Here is a 23,894-nt window from a genome sequence, read left to right on the forward strand (position 1 = left end):
TAAAAATAACAATAGCCATTTTTTTTTTCAATCGACAATTCAAGCATACATAAAAGCTTTCAAATCCAAAATGTTACGTTCAATATGGAAATTTTCTGGGTTATGTGCAAAAAGTATTTTAGGAGAAAAAGGAGTATGCATATAAGAGAGAGTGACTCTGCCCCAAGGCATTGAAGCACCACCAGCAAAACTAAAAAATGGGTGCTCAATTGAAGTTTTGTAAAATAAATGCATTCAGCTCTCACTAAATATAATACTTGCTTGGTTTTCTACTCAAAGCATGATAAATTGGATGAAAATATAAAAATAATTTATTTATAAATATTGAAAGAGAAATTGTTGAACTTTTTAATTCGGATTTCATTATTGATAAATTTTGAGATTTAAAAAAAAGGTGTCGAGAGTACTGTAGAAGAGGTATATCATTCTACTAGAATTATTAGTGTTTATTTCTTTAAAATTATTTTATATTTGGACACCCTTTATGAAATTTGAAAATGAATATGCACTTTAATAACTTTTAAAATGCATCATCATATAATTAATGTGCAAATAGCAAGTAGTTGATCCCCAATATTATCATCTAAGGTCCTCCATTGTCATCACCTCTATTATTATCACCACACGGCCATCACCACTATTAACACCACTACTGCTACTTGATCGTTTTCATCACCACTTAGCTACCACCATTACTATTATCATCACTCATACTCTATTACCACCACCACTATTTGATCATTATTGTTGCTGCCACCATCACTAGTAATAAAAATATTAATAATTTCAAATTAAAATAATTTTTAATAAAATAATATTATTTATTAAAATTTTATTATTAATTTAATTATATTTTATCAATATATATATATATATATAAATACGAGATTGTATTAATAATTATATTACACTTATTTTTCTAAATAAAATAATATAATATATAACTTTAATTTCAATTAATTACATTGCATTATAGTCAGAGGAGAGTGTGTGGCAATTGGTTCAGGTATACTAAGAAGTTGCCTCAAAGGCACACTTCAATACTTTAAGAAAAGCTCGACATGCATTTCTGGAAAGCTCCAATACTTGGAAGAACAAGGGCCCCTTGAAAAATTGGTAAATCTTTTATGAAATCTTATACTCTCATATCTCTGGAAATTGCTTTATGGCTAAATAAAATTTGTGTTCTAGCTGCATGCATGGCTGGTTGACAAGCATATAATTTAACTATAAATTTGCAGGTTGCTGAATATTTGAATGACAAACGTAGTATAAATTACCTGATTGACCCAACCCTCAAGTCTTTCAAAAAGAATGAGCTTGACCTCATATGCAAGATTATCCAAGAGTGCATACAACCAGATCCAAGGCAAAGACCAACAATGAAGGACATCACTTCCAAGTTGAGGGAAGTGATTGCTATATCACTTGATCAAGCAACTCCAAGACTTTCTCCACTATGGTGGGCTAAACTCGAAATATTATTTGTTGAGGCGACATAAGTTCTGTCTCACTCTCTTCTTCTATGTATTATAAGTCAAGTCTCTCTTAGACTTCATGCCAAAAATCTAAAATTTAGCTTTTGTATTTGTGCTTCCCCTACATTAGTGAATACCATCAATGCTCAGCTTCCACCCCCTTTTTTTTTATCAGTTGTTCTATATTTGTCCTCTGATTTCATTGTATTCCATTTTTTTTTTATAATTTCTCCCTAGTATTTCCATCAGAACGAGAGTGTAATATATTTGTTCCCTTGATGGGGGTGCCGAACTCCCAGCTGGTACATGTCATATGTATTTTGAGAATGAAGTTTGTGGTGTAAAAAACTAATTACTTGCCTTATTTTTATAAATAGGCTATTAGTATTCTCAAGATTCCTTCTCGCCCACAGCATTAATGGAAGCAGAGCCTTTTTGTATTGTAATTGGAGTTGCTATGTTTTGGCAAATGATTTTCTAAAAAAGCAGAAAATTTTTTATCATGAGCTATTAGTCTAATTACAATACAATATAAACATTTAATTATGTAGATGGAGAAATTTTCATTTGAATTTAAAAGAGTGTGAAATCAAGTACTATTTAACTTGCACCTTTCACTTGACAGATTTAGATTTGACTCCTTACTATAAAAAGAAAAAAAAAAAAAACCTACCCACTTAAATGTTTTTTATTTTTTCAGCTTACCACACTAATAATCTAACATAAATTAATTATAATTAATTAATTCAAAAAATTTATTAAATTTGTAACACATTTTTTTTAAAACAAAAATGTAATACCTATTCATATTGAGATTAAACTAGACCTGTTCACTAGCCTCTTGGTGGAAGGAGGAGCTAAGATAGATACCTACATATATTACCTGCTAATTAATCCATTCTTTGCCACCTGTGTCTCTCCAATAACAAATCTATTCATTATATTATTTTATGTATTTTAGGACAATGTATAATTAAATCTTTGAGATATAGTAAAATTCATATATTAATTTTTTTATATATTTTTAATAATAATTTAATTTCAAAATTTAATTCTATTAACAAATAAAATGACCATTGACTCTAATAATTTAGTGCCTGTGTAATACTGTGGTTGAAATATTAAAATTATTTTTTTTTAAAATTATAAAATTTAAAAATAATTAAAAAAATAAAAATATTTAAAATGCACTTTGTATGAATAGATTTATCAATATGCCTGCCAATTAAAAGGTTTGAAAAAAAAATTATGTAATGGCCCGGCCTACTAGTAATATTGTCCGCTCTGGACCAAAGCCCTTACGATTTTAAAACGCATCACTAGAGGTTACGAACAACTAACTTATACACCCAGCATCTCTCTTGTGTTTTGCCGATGTGGGATTTGCCTAGGGTGTTACAATCCACCCCCCTTATGGGACTCAGCGTCCTCGCTGAGGTTTGCCCACCATCGCCCAAGGTTGCTCGCGGAGCGGCTTTGATACCACTAAGATGTGACACCCCTCACTCGTCTACAGTGTAGCCGAGTGAGGAGTACCACATTCAGTGCTTGAGCACCCTATCTTGTTTTATCATATCTATTGTAAACTTTTAATATCATTTAAAAGTAGTAATCTATGTGTAGAATTTTTTTTTTATATATATATATCTTATTTCTGTGGAGACACGAATAGAGCCTCCCCTATTTTATTACCATCTGGCGAGTTCCACTAATCACCTATTAACATGTCCATATTCATTTCACACATTTCCATATCATATTCTCTTGTATCATATCATTTATAATTATTTATGAGATCTAAAAATGAAGTATCATCTATTACATTCATATAGAAATTCATAGATAATAAGTTACAAGTTTTCATTTCAATCTCAAGTTTATTTACAAGTCCAAAATGAAATACATCATGACTAGATATAATGAACCAAAATAGTAGTCTATACATGGGCCCTACGAAAATATGAAAGACTGGTGAGGTGACTCTGGTCAGTGGCAGATCTGGTCGAAACTCTGTCCGAATACTACTGTGGCGGCTGCTAATCTTCAGTACCTACATGATGGAAAACCAATGCGCTAAGCATAACGCTTAGTAGTGCATAATTTATAATAACAATAATTAAACAATTGAATTAATATCTGCAAATCATAATTTCTGGGTCTTTTACATTTTTATTGCTCTTTGGAAACAATTAACATTATTGGGATCTTTCCTGTTTACTTATTGTATATTCAGTATTAATTAATTATTATCAATGCCCAAGAAACCTATAACAAATTATAAAAGCTGGATACACGGGAGTATACGGGTTAGATAGCCATATGTCTACCCAGTATACATATGTCGGGCACGAGGCCAGTTGTCTGGCACGAGACCCGCTGTCAGGCTTGTAAGCCAGAAATAAAGTAGGCACAATGGTCAGTAAGTAGGCATATAGCCTGTAGAACTATCATACCAGACATATATTGTCAGTTCATGATTTTCTTGGTAAGCAGTACTGCTACCTATAGTCCATAATTGGTATACCAATTTATCCAACTAAATAAATAAGTCTAGGTATACTATGGGCAATTAAACATTTTTAATTAATTTAGCACTATTCACTGTTACTATTTTTTAGTACTGTTCATCGGTACCATTAATTTCATATTAATAGGACATTAGTCCCAATTTACATATTTATATCATTTTTAATATTTAATTATCCTTATGAGTATTTTAATTTTCATATATAGCATTTTTGCCATGAACCTTTCTTTAGGTTCATGTTGATGTGTTATCTTTATCTAGGAATTTGACTAGGTTAGGATGTCTATTTAGTCACACTTCCTTCATAACAATTGCTTCTCTATGTCTAAACTTGAATTTCAGTTTTTGAATCACTGAATTTGGGGTTATAGAACTCAAGTTATGGTCAAAATACCATAACTGGTCCCTTTGCCTCTAAGCTGTCCAGAATTTACAATTCCTGGTCAATAAACTTTGACCAGTCATTTGATCATTTTATGGTCATTTTTAGACTTAGGTTCCTTCACAAGATATGTTCCTCTATGTCTTAGAGATTCCCAGGTACAATTTCATAATTTTTCAATTTTTGTGAAATTATTTATGGCCAATTAACTGACATGGGTTCATGTACCCTGTGCCAACAGGGGCTCAGTTCAGGACAGCAACTGCAGGTCACTTTTTGAGATTCTTAAATTCATAATTTGAGGATGGTTCCTAAAACAAAGTTGTAGCCCTATTTCTTAGGTTTCTACAAAGGTATGTCTCATCTCAATTGGATTTTTCTAGTGGGAGTTATGACTAAAAGACTGTTCTGGGGTCAAGTGAAGTTTGGTCAGATTGTAGGTTTTGATGCAGTGACTTATTCTAATTGTTTGACCTAGTTCTCTTATTTTCTGAGTTTTCGTCAAAACACCAATTTTGTAGGTCTGTGTCTTATGGACATTTTGCCACTTGTTTCATTACATTTGAGTTCTTGTAGGCCAAGTTATGGTCATTTTTCCAAAACTGGTCGGGTGAGGTTAGGTCCAGCAATTTCTGGGTAACCTAATTCTGGGCAGTTTTGTGACCCAATGTGGGCCAGCAATTTAGTTTGATTTTTGGCATTTTTGGGTTCAGTGGTCTTCATGAAAATTGTAGCCCTATGTCTAAGCTTTCCATTGATGTAAATTTTAGGTAATTTGGACCAGTATAGAGAGAGTTATGACCAAATGAACACGTACTGTTCATTTGGTCATTTTCTAGGTTTGGAACAGGGTAATTCGGATTTGGGCAGTATTTAGGTCAAGTTTTGGATAGAATTTGGGCATGATTTCTTCATAGAAAATGGGCTATTTTGGGTCTAGTTTCACCTTCAATTAGCCTCATACCAATTGGAGTCACATATTTTTAGTTATGGTTCAAAACTCATATTGGACTCATTGAGTCCCAACCTGCAGAAAATTTGACACTCCCAAATTTCAATCTCCTCCTTCTTCCAAACTCCAAATAAGCATATATGGCACTTCTATAAACATCAATCTCAACTCAACCAAGTCAATTTCAAGAATTTACATTAAGTCCCCACATAATATACATAAACCCTAATTCCAATCACCCAATTTACACAAACTCAACTCTTTTATACTTCTTATCACATCAACTATTCAAACATCCTTATGGAACCATTTTTCATCATTTAAAAATAACAAACCTCACAAGATTCATGGCTGCCAAAATTAGGGTTCTTCAATTTCTTTTTATTTGTTTTCATTTTCATGGAATACTCACTCATCTCATCATTCTTAGAAGATTTAAAGAAGAGAGGGAGTGGTATTTTTGCACTTACCTTGTGACCCAACTTGCAAACTTCAATTTCTCTTTTTCAAATGGGTATCTAAAGCTTCCTTAGGGTGTGGGAAGTATTTTTTGTAAAAGAAGGTTAAGGTTTTATGAGGAGAAAGCTTGGGAAATCTAGCTTTGAGAAAGAAGAAAATGGAGGAAGAGAAAGCTTCCATGTTGTCGGCTCAAAGAGAGAGAAGAGGAAGATGAAGAAGACTTGTGATTGGTGAATTTTTGTCTCTTGTGTCTTATATATATTCTATAATTATTGTACTCTAATTTTTTTTTAAATGCCATAAATCTATTTCTGTAACACCCTAGGCAAATCCCACATCGACAAAACACGGGAGAGATGCTGGGTTTATAAGTTGGCAGTTCGTAACCCCTAATGACGCGTTTTAAAACCGTGAGGGCTTCGGCCCAGAGCGGACAATATCACTAGTGGGCCGGGCCATTACATTTGTGGTATCAGAGCCGCTCCGCGTGCAACCTTGAACGATGGTGGGGCAAACCTCAGCGAGGACGCTGAGTCCCATAAGGGGGGTGGATTGTAACACCCTAGGCAAATCCCACATTGACAAAACACGAGAGAGATGCTGGGTTTATAAGTTGGCGGTTTATAACCCCTAATGACGCGTTTTAAAACCGTGAGGGCTTCGGCCCAGAGCGGATAATATCACTAGTGGGCCGGGCCATTACATTTGTGGTATCAGAGCTGGACTCCCTCTAGTACGGTGTGTGGCGCGAGGACGCACCAGGCGGAAGCTGGTGGGCTTGTCACGACCCAGGGATGGGGTTGGGACATGCTTGTTCAACCAGCTACGCACTGGGGTGGAAACTTCGTGTCCCACATCGGAAACGGGAAGAAAAGATTTGGGCCATATATGTGGGAGTCTTCCTCACCTGGTCAGCGCGCTTTTGGGAATGAAACCTCCCAAGGGACAAATCCGTGAGGCCCATGGGCCAAAGCGGACAATACTAACTGAAGAAGGATCGGGCTGTTACAATTTCCTTTCTTTTCTTTTCTTTCCTTTTATTTTCTTTTCTTTTCTTCTTCTTTTTCTCATTTTCCAAATTCAAATTCATAAATTTAATTTATATTAATTATTTTATTTCCTAATTTTAATTTAACATTTAGGTCAAAATTCACCTCTAGCGGTGAAATGACCAAATGCCCTTCCTGGTGCTCATCGGGTTATTTTTATTATTTATACCGATTAATAAATTCTCTAAATTTTATTTTATTTCTCAAAATTTTTCCTATATATTTTTAATATTTATTTCATTAATTTATACCTCCTCACTATAGTTTAAGTGTAGTTCCAGACATCCTAACTGTCTTAATAGATATTAGTCATTGGAACAGTAAAATGTACGGACTACCTACGGTGAGGGCGTTACAATTCTTCCCCTCTAAATTAAATTTCGTCCTCAAAATTTACACAGTGTAATTAATCGAGGGACCGCTATCTCTTTGTCTTTTCACCTTTTTATGTTATAATACTTTACTTTTTTTTTTTTAGTCTGTCTTATTAATCATAGTTCTACAATCTTATCCTTATCTCGATTTACTATTGGAAATACGTAGCTCTACACAATAGTCCCAAGTCGGTACTGTAATCTGCAGCTTACAGCACAAACATCAAGAGCATTGTATAGTTACCACGGTATATCCCAACAGACTAACTTTTTTTTTTCAACCAGTTTTGTACTCATCTTCTTTCATCTCATATACAGCCTCCTTCTCATTTCCATCTATTATCTTTAACACGATCCTTTTTGGTTGATAATCTACAATCACCTGGTGACCTAAAGGGTTGGTGACAAGTATGTCATCTTCTGACCCATCTATCGGTATCCTCTTTCAACAGGAGGTATAATGCATATATAGGGGTGAACATAGTTAGTGTCTATCAATACATACTTAAAGGTATTATAATTAGGAAATGTACCTCTGATAATGTCTACCGGATTTGGCTCCTCTCGAGCCATAGCGTACACAAGGGGTGCTACTTCAGCCTCGGGTTATTCTATAGTCTCAGAAGCTCTCTGTGTTGTAGCAACTATCTCTGGTCTCATCAGTCTTCTACCCCTCTGTACTGTCGGGGCAGACTTCTGAGTTTGTGGTGGAGCTGTGGGAGCACTCCTCCGTGGGCAATCTCTCAAAAAATGCTCTATGGACCCACATCTAAAACATCCACCTGTTAGCAATCTACACTTTCCTCTGTGGTTCTTCCCACAATGTGTACAAACTGCCATCGGGGTTAATCTCCATGCTATAGGACTCACAGAATTGCCAATTGATACACTCATCTGACCTCCTCTCCTCGGGGCAAATCGGAACCTCTGCCTCTGTTCTCTGATCTGAATATAACCCTCCCCCTGGGTCTCTTGCTCTCTATAGCAGCTGCGCTGGAGTGGCCAAGTCCAGACCCTCTCTTGCACTGCTTGTCTCTCCTAAACTGCTCATCATTTCTAACTCTCTCTACTGGGGTCCTATATACTGGCTGGGGAGGTGGTGGCATAGCTCCAGTGTTTTGCCGATGTGGGATTTTCCTAGGGTGTTACAAATTCCATATTGCTCATGCAAAATATTTATTTCAAACTATTTTACTCTTTTAGTGGAATTTTAATGTGATTCTTATTTTTACATTATAATTTAAATATTATTAAATTCTTTAATATTTTTTATAATTACATAATAAAATCAAATAAATTGAACATATTTATATATTAGATAAAAAAATTTTGAAATTTTCAAAAATAATTATAAATTAAAAATAATAAGAGTGTATTATATTTGAAAAAATTCACGAAAAAATATCAAAACTTAGGTTTTTTAACTTTTTTTTCCAAAATTTCTTTCTTGTTAAATGGTTTAAAAAAATATTACATATTATACAAATTGTTTATTTGGAGTTTTTCTTCTCTTTTTTGGTTATTTAATTTATATTATTATTAGTATATGTAAAAAATGATATCGAGAATAAAATTTTTAGCAAAAATTTATTTAATTGATATTAAATTTGTTTGTTATTGGATTTTCTTATTCATATTATATATATGAACAACTGCAAAATTTAAGATTATTTTAAAATTATGATAGTTTTTTACAACTATTTTTAATCAATTTTTAAAATAAAGAGCATGGCTTTTATTACTTGAGATTAATTTCTTTTTTATAAATCATAAATGTTGACAAATGTTTGAAATATAATTGTTAGTATTATAATGAATAATAGATTAAATGAAATTATTTGAAAAATAAGTGTGCTATAAGGTGAACAAATTTTTTAACTAAAAAATTTTAAATAATTATGACTATTTTTACTATTATTTTATTTTTTATAAAATTATTTTTTTAGAATTATCATTTAACATATTAAAATAAAGTCTAATTTAACTACATAATAATTTAAAATTTATTATGATTAGTTTTTATTTATTTATAAAGACAAAATTAATTACGAGTTATAAATTATTTAATTCATGTGCAACGTATGCTTTTTTTTTAAATTATATATATATATATATATATATATATATATATATATATATATATATATATATATATATATATATATATATATATATATGTGTGTAAAGATTTAAAATAATAAAATTAAAAATAAATTTTCATAAATTGAAATTTATTTTCAATTGTGCTTTGGTCAGCCAATATAGAGTCCAAATGGATTAATTTCAATAAAATTTTAGCATAAAATATAATTTAATTCAAAGTTTGACAAAATTATAATAAAATATCTTTATTTTTAATTTATTAAAATTATTTGCTCAATTTTAAATCTATCTACAATATAGTGTAACTGTTAAAAAATATATTTTTTATTAATGAAAGTGAGAAAATAATTAAAAAAATATCGTTTGTCTTTTAAAATTTTAAAATAACTATTTTTTTAAAAACGTGCATTGTATGTTGTTTGTATTTTTTTAAATATTTGTTATTTAAATTTTTAATATATAATTTTTTATATAATATTATATTGTCATAATTTAATTATTTTTAATATCTAGTTAAATTTAATTTTTTATTTTAATAATATTAAATTACCATCATGATATTTTATTTTTAATTAATGTTAGTTCAAAAAATTATAAGAAAATAAAGTTAATAAGAAATATTAAATTAATCAATTAAAATAAGATAAATAAAATACTATAAATATAATAGGTAAATATAAAATCTTACCAGAATTAGTCTCAGCGATTCCAAAAATATCTATCAAATAAATGAAATTATATAAATAAGTTTAGAGAATTACACAAAAATGAATATGTAAATGACAACAAAATGAGAAAAAATACTGGGAGAATTAGCCTCTTGAAATATCCGAATAGTTTAGGTAGCCTTCAATTGTAATATCCCTTCTATTTTAATTTTTTTTAATTATTTTTAATGAAAATTGTGATAGTTAATTTTGAGACCTAATACAATAAGAATTTTATAACTAATAATATTTAATTTTTATTTTACTTAAAATACATTTTTTAAATAATAAAAAATAATTATAAATAATTTTAAAAATTAAAAATATTTTTGATAATCCCATTATTCCCTTCTCACTTTTATATATATGACAAATATATTAGATAATAATTAATTTTCTCCAATACCTTATTAATTAATTTATTTAACAAATTAATAAGTTTCTTTTAATATATAGGTGAATAAAATGAATATATCATGTATATATGATATGTTAGATATTTATAATATAAAATTTGTGATTTTGAGTTAGTTAGATATTTAAAATATAAAATTTATGGCTTTGAGTTAGATATTTATAATATAAAATTTGTGATTTTGATGGTCCATAATTATTACTTCCTTTAAATTTATATTATAAAAAATTAATAAAATAATTGAAAAAAAGAGTCATACAAATATTGATGATAAAATAATTTAATATAATAAAAGTTTTATAAAAAAGTTAGAGAGAATGAAAATAGGTCTTTATTTAACAAATCTCAATCAATTATTTTAACATATCACTAATCTTTCTATGTAAATAAATTTTTTAATTTTTTTAATTATATATTTGATTAATAAAAATAATGTTATATAGGTGATAGATTCTATTTTAATTTTCATGATTTTTATTAAATAATTATTCAATTCAACTAAAAAGTAGAACCTATAAATAATGGTTAAAAATAATTTATATCTAAAAATTTTCAATTTTATTTTGTCAAAATCTATATATTATTAATCGAGTTAATTAAAAAATAAAAATTAAAATGTTTTAGTAACTCAAATAAAAAAAATTTAGATTATCACATTGACAAATACCAAAAATATATTATAAAGTTTTTTTCTAATATTGCAATATAAATTTTTAATGACAATAATTATTCTAACACCAATTCATAGTAATATTTGAAAAAAATATTGAACTTCATAAACAAATTTTAATTAAAATATTTGATTTAAATAAAAATAAAAAAAATGGACAGAAGAAATTATCTTTACTTTTGACATTCTCAAGGAAAATTAATGATTTCATTACAATAATATTATATTAAATAAGTGTATGTATATATATATTAAATTGAAATTATTTCAATAATTTTAATTTTGGTAATTTCAATCAATTTATCCAATTGCTTTTAATTTTAACAATTTCAATTAATTTTATCAATAAATTTAATTAATTTTATTGTATAATTTAGACATTTAAAAAAATCTTCTTTTTTTTCATGTGCTTAATAATGTTTTAAAATTATTATTTTACCGCAATAAAAATAGTCTCCACCTGTTTCATTTGAGAAATTTTTAGGAAATATTATTTTCATAATTTTAAAATTGTGCAATTTGTATAGGTAAAGAATTTAGTAGATTCAAATAAAAATATAGGGATATAACTAATTTTTTAATTAATGTTTAAGATTTAAATTTTTGTTTTCATCTCAAAAAAATAGGTTTATTTATATTTTCACATAGTCTATATTATATATAAATATGAAAAGGGAGAATATTAGTTTTGCCAAAAATGCCATTTATTCCTCCAATTAATTGTAATTATATTTTTATTATTTAAATTAATTTTAATGTTTGTATAAATTTAAAATTATTAATAATATTTATAATTAACTTCAATTAAATATAAAATATTATAAGAAGTAATTAATTAAAGTAAGAAACTAATAAGTGAAAAATAAAAAAAATATAATTAATTGATATTGATATATCTATATTATATATGAATATATGAAGAATGAAGAATATAAGCTTTGTTTCGGCCAGTTGCCTTTTATTTTTAAAATTAATTACAATTATTTAAATAAATTTTAAAGTTTCTATAAAATTATAATTCTTAATTTTAGAGTTAATATAAAGTTAAAATTATTAGTCTTATTTATATTTAATTTTAATTAAATATTAAATTTTACATAAATTAATTAATTAAAATAAGAAATTAATAAATAAAAAATATAATTTGATCGTATTACAATATTGAGTAAAATAGTTTATTATTATCTAATTCTTAAATTTTTATTTATAATTAGTTATTTATTATATAAATTTAAAGATAATTTATTAGTTGCATATTATTTTTATAAGTTAATTTTCATATAATATTTTTTTTATTTCAATAAATAATATATTAATATAAAATTATAAATATTAATTAAAATTAAATATTTTTATGATTATAATTTATAAAAACAATAAAAATAATATAAATCATCTAAAGATTATTATTAATTTTAAAATTTATTAAATAAACAACTTAAAAGGAATTTTATTTAATTTTATTTATTTCCAATACTAATAAAAAAATATTAAAGATAATTAAATTTAAACTTAATTAATTTATTCTTTTATATATATATATATATATATATATATATATATATGAAGGAGGAGGGGGAAACATTGAATTCACTCAAATTGCCATTTATTCTTAATATTAATTATAATTATATTCTTAATATTTAAATTAACTTTAAAGTTTGTATAAATTTAAAATTCTTAATTTTACGATTAATAAGAACTTAAAATTCTTAATCTATTTATATATAACTTTAATTAATTATAAAATTTTACAAGAATTAATTAATTAAAATAAAAAAATATAATTTGATCGTATTACAATATTAAGTAAAATATTTTATTAGTATCTATTTTTTAATTTTTATTTACAATTAATTATTTATTATATATGTTTTAAAATATTTATTAGTTACATATTTTTTTTAGTTAATTTCTATCTAATATTTTTTTAATAAAACAATATATTAATATTTATAAAATTATGAATATTAATTAAAATTATATATTAATTACTATATTTTTTAAAAATGAAAATAAAAATAATATAAATCATCCAAACATTATTACTAATTTTAAAATTTGTTAAATGAACAACTTAAAAAAAATATTTAATCTTAATTGAAGACTAATACTAACAAAAAAAAATTAAAAATAATTAAATTTAAACCTAATTAATTTATTCATTATGTAAATCTTTATTATTGGAAGTATATTTTTATTTCAATAAAACAATATATTAATATTTATAAAATTATCAATATTAATTAAAATTAAATATTTAATGACTATAATTTATAAAAATGAAAACAAAAATAATATAAATCATTAGAAGATTATTAATAATTTTAAAATTTGTTAAATGAAGAACTTAAAAGGAATTATTTAATTTTAATTGATGATCAATACTAACAAAAAATTTAAAGATAATTCAATTTAAACCTAATTAATTTATTCATATACATATTTATATTATTACAAGTATAATTTCTTAAAAATTATTATTATAAAGCTAGCATTATACCACCTATATAAAATATTATCTCTTACATTAATAATAAATAAAAGATAATATTGATAATATATTAATTAGATTTATATTTATATTATTATGATATTAATATTTTTTTTTTATTTTTATTCTTTTTAGTGTTAAAAATAGTAATATTTATAATCCTTATTCTTTTGAATGAAAAGAAGAATTGACAAGAATTGAAATAAAAAAAAATATTGGATAAACTAAACTGTATTTGACTAAATTTGTTTTATTATGTTAATATAATTCTAATTTTCTATTAATAATTGAATCAAGAATAATATTATACCTAATTATACTAAATACCAAATAAAGAAATAATTAAAACTGAAATTAATTTTATAAAAACATTTTTATGATGTTTTTATAAACATAATATAATTTTAATATAATGAAAACTTAAATAAGTAATAAATATAGTGCATTTATAATACTAGACTATGCATTAGAATATATATATTGGTACGAATGAGAGACAAACTTTTTAAACTAATGAAATTATTATTATAAATATTAATAATATAAATTTATTTTTTTCCTTTTAAATTTTATTTTTTAAAATTCATTTTACAGAAATTTTGTTATAATTTTTAATTTTGAAGTAGACCTCTCTCTCTCTCTCTCTCTCTCTCTCTATATATATATATATATATAATTCAATTTTAATTAGAATATACATGATTAAATTTATATATTAATCAATAATGTATTTATAATATATATAATATAATCTGCAAATATATTAAATAGATTTTAAATTTTTTGTATTAAATAATATGACAATATAAAATTTTAAAATATCAATATAATAAAAATGAAACTTTTATAATAATAATGCACTAAACTAATAAAAATTTATTTTAAAAATAATTTTATTTTCTAATTTTATAAGTAATTCCCTTTCACATTAATTTAGGCATACAATTTTATTATGCAAGTTAATATCATTTTGAATTGCAAAAAATTTAAGTAAAATATATGCAAATCAAACTTTTCTTAAAAAAATAAAATAATAGAATTTAAATGAATTAAATTCATGGCTAATTTATATTTATAATTAATTTATTTTAATTTTAAATATGTTCACCTATTTATATTTTAAAAACTTTTTATTATTTTTTTATTATATTAATATTATAACAAATAATTTTTTTAAAAATACAATCAAATAAAAAATAAATTTAAATTAATAAATATTTTTATTTATATAATTCATTAAAATAACATTAAAATTAATATTTTAATTTAAATAATTAAATATAAAATTTGTAATATAATGATAATATTATATAATATAAAATTAATAAAACATTATATAAAAAAAATTAAATTATGAGTTTTTATAATAAGTATGAAAAAAAGTTAAATTAAAACCACTAAATAGTACATGCACATTAATTAAGATAAAACCAAATCAAGACAAAAGAAAACAAGTCTAAAAGTGAAAATCAAAACCCCTAAAACTCTACAATTGGAAGTTTCTAATTAATGGTGCGAACCCTTTTCTTTCCCCATTGTCTTAGCGAAATTTGATGCATGCCAATCCCAGCCAAGAACTCCACGCATTGTAGTGGGCTCAATGTAACACCCTAGGCAAATCTCACATCGGCAAAACACGGGAGAGATGCTGGGTTTATAAGTTGGTGGTTCGTAACTCCTAGCAACGAGTTTTAAAACTGTGAGGGCTTCGGCCCAGAGCGGACAATATCACTAGTGGGCCGGGCCATTACATTGTGGTATCAGAGCTGGTCTCCCTCTAGTACGGTGTGTGGTGCAAGGATGCACCGAGCGGAAGTTGGTGGGCTTGTCACGACCCAGGGATGGGGTTGGGACGTGCTTGTTCAACCAGCTACGCATTGGAGTGAGCTTCGTGTCCCACATCGGAAATGGGAAGGAAAGATTTGGGCCATATATGTGGGAGCCTTCCTTACCTAGTTAGCGCTCTTTTGGGAATGAAAGGGACAAATCCGTGAGGCCCATGGGCCAAAGCAAACAATACTAACTAGAGATGGATTGGGTTGTTACATTGTGGTATCAGAGCCGCTCCGCGTGCAACCTTGAGCGATGGTGGGGCAAACTTAAGCGAGGACGCTGAGTCCCATAAGGGGGGTGGATTGTAACACCCTAGGCAAATCCCACATCGGTAAAACACGGGAGAGATGCTGGGTTTATAAGTTGGTGGTTCGTAAATCCTAGTGATGCATTTTAAAACTGTGACGGCTTCAGCCCAGAGCGGACAATATTATTAGTGGGCCGGGCCATTACACTCAAGACATCCAAAACTCCCTTCAAAGTCTTAAGCCTTACACAGTTTGTCGCTTTCATCACCCTCTCTAGTCCTACCATCACTCCTTTCAGTGCCACCTGCACCAGTCCCTCCACCTACCTCACTTCCTCCCCATTTTTCACTCAAACCACCAACCATACCAACTCCGCCATCTTCTTGTCATCTACAGCCACTTTGTTGCCTCTCCATTTCCCTCCTCGCCTTCACCTCTTCTAACCTTATTTTCACCCGCAAAAGCCTCAATCTTTCTCATCTGTTCTTGTGTCAATTCAACCAGACTCGAACTGAGAACACCATTCGTCTTTATTTAATTAACTAGTTTAAGCACTGCTGAAGGTTTCCACCCAGTAACCCAAGAATACGCATTCTCTAAAGGGGAAATCCCAATTAGACAAAAGAAAACAAGCACATCTTCATGGGCTAAGGCCCATTTTATAATATAGTAGTCTTTGTAAAGTTGTGTGACTTTGGACACTGAAGCTTACAGCTCTTGCTCATGCTCACACCCAGTTTGTAACAGCCTGATCCTTCTCTAGTTAGTATTGTCCGCTTTGGCCCATGGGCCTCACGGATTTGTCCCTTGGGAGGTTTCATTCCCAAAAGCGCGCTGACCAGGTGAGGAAGGCTCCCACATATATGGCCCAAATCTTTTCTTCCCATTTCCGATGTGGGACACGAAGTTTCCACCCCAGTGCGTAGCTGGTTGAACAAGCACGTCCCAACCCCATCCCTGGGTCGTGACAAGCCTACCAGCTTCCGCCTGGTGCGTCCTCGCACCACACACCGTACTAGAAGGAGTCCAGCTCTGATACCAAATTGTAACAGCCTGATCCTTCTCCAGTTAGTATTGTCCGCTTTGGCCCATGGGCCTCACGGATTTGTCCCTTGGGAGGTTTCATTCCCAAAAGCGCGCTGACCAGATGAGGAAGGCTCCCACATATATGGCCCAAATCTTTTCTTCCCATTTCCGATGTGGGACACGAAGTTTCCACTCCAGTGCGTAGCTGGTTGAACAAGCATGTCCCAACCCCATCCCTGGGTCGTGACACAGTTTTAGCTCTATAATCCTCAGACGCCCTTCACAGGTGTTACTGATACTCATCGAGTTGACACATTCATTTCTCAAAAAACTCAGAGAACCTCTCTTCAACTTTAGTTTCCATATTTTCCCCTTTCATTTATGCAAAGAGATGGAGAAAGAAGAGGGATAGCTGCCTAGCTAGGACTAGGTGGGAGATAGATAGAGATGAATAGAGTGATATGTTTTTATATATAAGAAAAGATATGCTTGTGCTTGGCTTACGTACAACAATGAGTTAGTGGTGAGTGTCAAGGGATGAGTGACGCTTTGCAAATATGGAAAGCCTTTCCTAGAGAGAGACATGAGTTTGATAGACTTAGGTTTGGCTTTGACCATGTTGATAAGTCAATCATGCACCCCACCACCTGATGTTTTTTGTTTTTTATGTTGGAAAACGTGTCAGTAAAATAAACTATGTTGAGTTCAACGTGGAACCCAGATATCTTCCTCTTCCTTCATTATCTCCATTAACTTAACCCTCCTCTGAGGCAATATACAACTCCATGCAATTTGATTCTTTTGCTGACATGTTTCAATAGCTACAAGCCAACAACTTGCTTTAAGCTTTTGATTTTATTGATTTGAGTTTGATCATTTCTTGTTGCATGCAATTGCTTCAACCAACGAATTTATTATTTGAGTAATTATTAATTTATGTATTTCCAAAAATAGTTGTGGTTATGAAGACCAATGAATAACAACTCTAACTCATAAAAAGCCCTAAAATTAACGATAGCCAATTTTTTGTTTTTTCCAATCGATAACTCCAGCATACATAAAAGCTTTAAATTCCAAAATGTTACGTTCAAAATAGGAATTTTCTGGGTTATGTGCAAAAAGAGTTTAGGAGAAAAAAAGTACGCATATAGAGAGAGAGACTGTGCCCCAAGGCATTGCAACACCACCAGCAAAACTAGAAAGTGAGTGCTCAATTGAAGTTTTGTAAAATGAATGCATTTAGCTCTCACTAAATATGATGCTTGGTTTTCTACTCAAAGCATGATAAATTGGATGAAATTAAAAAGGAAAATCCAAGAATGTGCTCAGGTAAGCATAATATATATTTTGGGAACTTGACCCACGTGTTTGATCCAAACAAGGTCTCTCGTGGTACACCGATCAAATAATCTTTTTCTAGATCAATGGTCCATTGAAAAAGGTCCAAAATAGGTAGTTTAGAAACTGATTAACATTTAAAAATAATTTTATGAAATCTTTTATGAAATCCTATACTCTTATATCTCTGGAGATTGCTTTATGGCTAAATAACATTTGTATTCTAGCTGCATGCATGGCTGGTTGACAAGCATATAATTTAACTATAAACTAGACCTGTTCACCAACTCCTGGGTAGAAGGAGGAGTTAAGATAGATACCTACGTGTGTGTGTGTGTGTGCGTGTGTGTGTATATATCACCTGCTAATTAGCCCATTCTTTATCACCTGTGTCTCTCCAAATCTATTCATTATATTATTTTTATTTATTTTAGGACAATGTATAATTAAATCTTTGAGGTATAGTAAAATTTATATATTAATTTTTTATATATATTTTTAATAATAATTTAATTTTAAATTTTAATTCTATTAACAAATAAATTGACCATTAACTCTAATAATTTAGTATCCATTTAATACTATGGTTGAAATATTAAAATTGTTTTTTTAAAAATAAAATTTCTAAAATTTAAAAATAATAAAAATGCACTTTGTATGAATAGATTTATCAATATGTCCACCAATAAAATGATTTGAAAAAAAAAATCGCATGTTATCTCAGGTTAACCATAAGAACATTGTCAATCTCATTGGCTACTGTGAGGAGGATGAACCTTTCAATAGGATGATGGTATTTGAATATTAATTTAACGATGGAAACTTTGATAGATTTCTCCTGTGCTAATTTAGAGGCTGAAACATTTATTCTATGTCTTCAGTTAAAGAAATAGAACATCTTGACTGGAGTGCAAGGATGAGGATTATCATGGCCATTGCTTATTGCTTACAATACATGCACCATGATTTAAATCCACCAGTGGCACATTCTAACTTAAATTCACATAATATCTTTCTAACTAATGACTATGCAGCTACGGTAATCTCCTTCATGGGTTGGCTTCATTCTATTTTGTTTCTTTAATGTACTGTCTCATCGTATCTATGATCCCTCTCAGATGGCTGAGATCTCTTTCTTGCCACAAGATTCCTCCAAGTCGAAGAGCTCAAGTGACAATGAGTCAGCGCATTCTACATTGCCACCTTTGGCTGATGTAGAGAAAAATATCTATTGTTTTGGGATTATGTTGCTAGAAATCATTTCTGGAAAGCTCCAATACTTGGAAGAATAAGGGTCCCTCGAAAAATTGGTAAATCTTTTATGAAATCCTATACTCTCATATCTTTGTGAATTGCTTTATACCTAAATAACTTTTGTGTTCTAGCTGCATGTATGGCTGGCTGACAAGCATATAATTTGACTATAAACTTACAGGCTACTGAATATTTGAATGACAAACGTAATGTCGGTTACCTGATTGACCCAACCCTTAAGTCTTTCAAAAATAATGAGCTTGACCTCATATGTGAGATTATCCAAGAGTGCATACAACCAGATCTAAGGCAAAGACCAACAATGAAGGATATCACTTCCAAGTTGAGGGAAGCGATTGCTATCTCACCTGATCAAGCAACTCCAAGACATTCTCTATTTCGGTGGGTTGAACTTAAAATATTATCTGTCCTCCCTCAAGTCTTTCAAAGATAATGAGCTTGACCTCATATGTGAGATTATCCAAGAGTGCATACAACCAGATCCAAGGCAAAGACCAACAATGACGGATATCACTTCCAAGTTGAGGGAACTGATTGCTATCTCACCTGATCAAGCAACTCCAAAACATTCTGTAACACCCTAGGCAAATCCCACATCGGCAAAACATGGGAGAGATGCTGGGTTTATAAGTTGATGGTTTGTAACTCCTAGTGACGCGTTTTAAAACCGTGAGGGCTTCTTCCCAGAGCGGACAATATCACTAGTGGGCAGGGCTATTACATTTGTGGTATCAGAACCGCTCCGCGTGCAACCTTGAGCGATGGTGGGGCAAACCTCAGCGAGGACGCTGAGTCCCATAAGGGGGGTGGATTGTAACACCCTAGGCAAATCCCACATCGGCAAAACACGGGAGAGATGCTGGGTTTATAAGTTGATGGTTCATAACCCCTATTGACGCGTTTTAAAACCGTGAGGGCTTCGGCCCAGAGCGGACAATATCACTAGTGGGCCAGGCCATTACATTTGAGCTGGATGCATGGATGTATACTGGTTAGACAGCCATATGTCTATCTAGAATATGTCTGTCAGGCACGAGGCCAGCTGTCAGGCTTGTAAAGCCAGAAATAAAGTATATATAAAAAAAAATTCTACACATAAATTACCTAATTTAAATGACATTAAAATTTACAATAGACATGACAAGACAAGATAGGGTGCTCCCGCACCGAATGTGGCACTTCTTGCTCGGCTACACTGTAGAATGGTGAGAGGCGTCACACATTCTCTGCTTTGGTGGGCTGAACTTAAAATATTATCCGTCGAGGCTACTTAAGTTCTGTCTCACTCTTTTCTTCTTTGTATTGTAAGTCAAGTCTCTCTCAGACTTCATGCCAAAAATTTAAAATTTAGCTTTTTGATATTGTAATTGGAGTTGCTGTGTTTTGGCAAATGATTTTATGAAAAAGCAGGAAAATTTTGATTACAATACAATATGAATATTTAATTATGTAGATGGAGATATTTTCATTTGAATTTAAAAGAGTGTGATATCAAGTACTATTCAACTTGCACCTTTCGCTTGATAGATTTAGATTTGACTACTTACTAAAAAAAAAACCTACCCACTTAAAAGTTTTTTTTTTTTTACCTTACCACACTAATAATATAACATAAATTAATTATAATTAATTAAATCATAAAATTTTATTAAATATGTAACTCTTTTTTTAAGACAAAATTGTAATGCCTATTTATATTAAGATTAAACTAGACCTGTTCACTAGCTCCTGGGTGGAAGGAGGGGCTAAGATAGATACCTATGTGTGTGTGTATATATATATATTTTTTAAATTTTATTTTATAGAAATTTTGTTATAATTTTTAATTTTAAAGTAGACCTCTCTCTCTCTCTCTCTCTCTCTCTCTCTCTCTCTCTCTCTCTCTCTCTCTCTATATATATATATATATATAATATTCAGTTTTAATTAGAATATACATGATTAAATTTATATGTTAATTAATAATGTATTTATAACATATATAATATAATCTATAAATATATTAAATAATTAATATATTAAATAGATATTAAATTTTTTGTATTAAATAATATGACAATATAAAATTTAAAAATATCAATATAATAAAAATGAAAATTTTATAATAATAATGCACTAAACTAATAAAAAATTATTTTAAAAATTATTTTATTTTCTAATTTTATAAGTAATTCCCTTTCACATTAATTTAGGCATATAATTTTATTATGCAAGTTAATATCATTTTAAATTACAAAAAATTTAAGTAAAGTATATGCAAATCAAACTTTTCTTAAAAAATAAATAATTGAATTTAAATGAATTAAATTCATGGACCAATTTATATTTATTATTATTTTATTTTAATTTTTAAATATTTTCACCTATTTATATTTTAGAAACTTATTATTTTTTTTATTATATTAATATTATAACACACATAATTTTTTTAAAATACGATCAAATAAAAAATAATTTTAAATTAATAAATATTTTTATTTATTTAATTAATTAAAATGACATTAAAATTAATATTTTAATTTAAATAATTAAATATAATATTTGTAATATCATGATAATATTATATAATATAAAATTAATAAAACATTATATCAAAAAATTAAATTATGATTTTTTATAATAAGTATAAAAAAAAAGTTAAAATAAAACCACTGAATAGTACATGCACATTAATTCAAATAAAACCAAATCAAGACAAAGGAAAACAAGTCTAAAAGTGAAAATCAAAACCCCTAAAACCCTACAACTGGAAGTTTCTAATTAATAGTGTAAACCCTTTTCTTTCCCCATTGTCTTAGTAGGATTTGAAGCATGCCAATCCCAGTCAAGAACTCCACACATTGTAGTGGGCTCAAAACACCCAAAACTCCCTTCAAAGTCCTAAGCCTTAGACAGTCTACCGCTTTCATCACCTTCTCTAGTCCTGCCATTACTCCTTTCAGTGCCACCTGCACCAACCCCTCCACCTTCCTCACTTCCTTCCCATTCTTCACTCGAACCACCAACCTTACCAACTCTACCATTTTCTTGTCTGCTACAATCAACTTGTTGCCTCTCCATTTCCCTCTCCACCTTCTCCTCTTCTTTAAAAAATAAAATAATAGAATTTAAATGAATTAAATTCATGGACTAATTTATATTTATTATTATTTTATTTTAATTTTTAAATATTTTCACCTATTTATATTTTAGAAACTTATTATTATTTTGTTATTATATTAATATTATAACACAAATAATTTTTTAAAAATACGATCAAATAAAAAATAATTTTAAATTAATAAATATTTTTATTTATATAATTAATTAAAATGACATTAAAATTAATATTTTAATTTAAATAATTAAATATAATATTTGTAATATAATGATAAATTTATATAATATAAAATTAATAAAACATTATATAAAAAAATAAATTATGATTTTTTTATAATAAGTATAAAAAAAAGTTAAATTAAAACCACTGAATAGTACATGCACATTAATTCAGATAAAACCAAATCAAGACAAAGGAAAACAAGTCTAAAAGTGAAAATAAAAACCCCTAAAACCCTACAACTGGAAGTTTCTAATTAATGGTGCAAACCCTTTTCTTTCCCCATTGTCTTAGCAGAATTTGAAGCATGCCAATCCCAGCCAAGAACTCCACACATTGTAGTGGGCTCAAAACATCCAAAACTCCCTTCAAAGTCTTAAGCCTTACACAGTCTACCGCTTTCATCACCTTCTCTAGTCCTACCATTACTCCTTTCAGTGCCACCTGCACCAGTCCCTCCACCTGCCTCACTTCCTCCCCATTCTTCACTCGAACCACCAACCTTACCAACTCTGCCATCTTCCTATCTACTACAATCACTTGTTGCCTCTCCATTTCCCCTCTCCACCTTCTCCTCTTCTAACATTATTTTCACCCTCAAAGCCTCAATCTTTCTCATCTGTTCTTGTGTCAATTCAACCAGACCCGAACTGGGAATGTAATGGCCCGGCCCACTAGTGATATTGTAACACCCTAGGCATGTAATGGCCCGGCCCACTAGTGATATTGTCTGCTCTGGGTCGAAGCCCTCACGGTTTTAAAACGCGTCACTAGGGTTATGAACCACCAATTTATAAACCCAGCGTTTTGCCGATGTGGGATTTACCTAGGGTGTTACAGGGAACACCATTTGTCCTTATTGAGTTAACCAGTTTAAACACTGCTAATGGTTTCAACCCAGTAACCCAAGAATATGCATTCTCTAAAGGGGAAATCCACGTTGGAAAAAAGAAAGCAAGCACATCTTCATGGGCTAAAGCCCATTTTATAGTGTAGTAGTCTTTGTAATGTTGTATGACTTTAGACACTAAAGCTTATAGCTCTTGCTTACACTCACACCCAATTTTAGCTCGATAATCCCTAGACGCCCTCTGCAGTTATTGCAAATACTCATTGAGTTGACACATCCACTTCTCAAAAAACTCAGAGAACCTCTCTTCAACTTTAGTTTTCATATCTTTCCCCCTTCGTTTAAGCTAACATAAATTAATTATAATTAATTAAATCATAAAATTTTATTAAATT

At 29.1% G+C, this 23,894-nt stretch overlaps 1 pseudogene; it reads right to left on the reverse strand.

Moving 5' to 3' along the window:
• Window positions 1-22,086: 22,086 nt before the first annotated feature.
• On the reverse strand, window positions 22,087-23,824 carry LOC110671528 (protein DOG1-like 4; annotated as a pseudogene).
• Between the last annotated feature and the right edge of the window lie 70 nt (window positions 23,825-23,894).

Source organism: Hevea brasiliensis, chromosome 11, assembly GCF_030052815.1.
Source record: "Hevea brasiliensis isolate MT/VB/25A 57/8 chromosome 11, ASM3005281v1, whole genome shotgun sequence".
In the NCBI taxonomy this organism is placed as follows: Eukaryota; Viridiplantae; Streptophyta; class Magnoliopsida; order Malpighiales; family Euphorbiaceae; genus Hevea; species Hevea brasiliensis.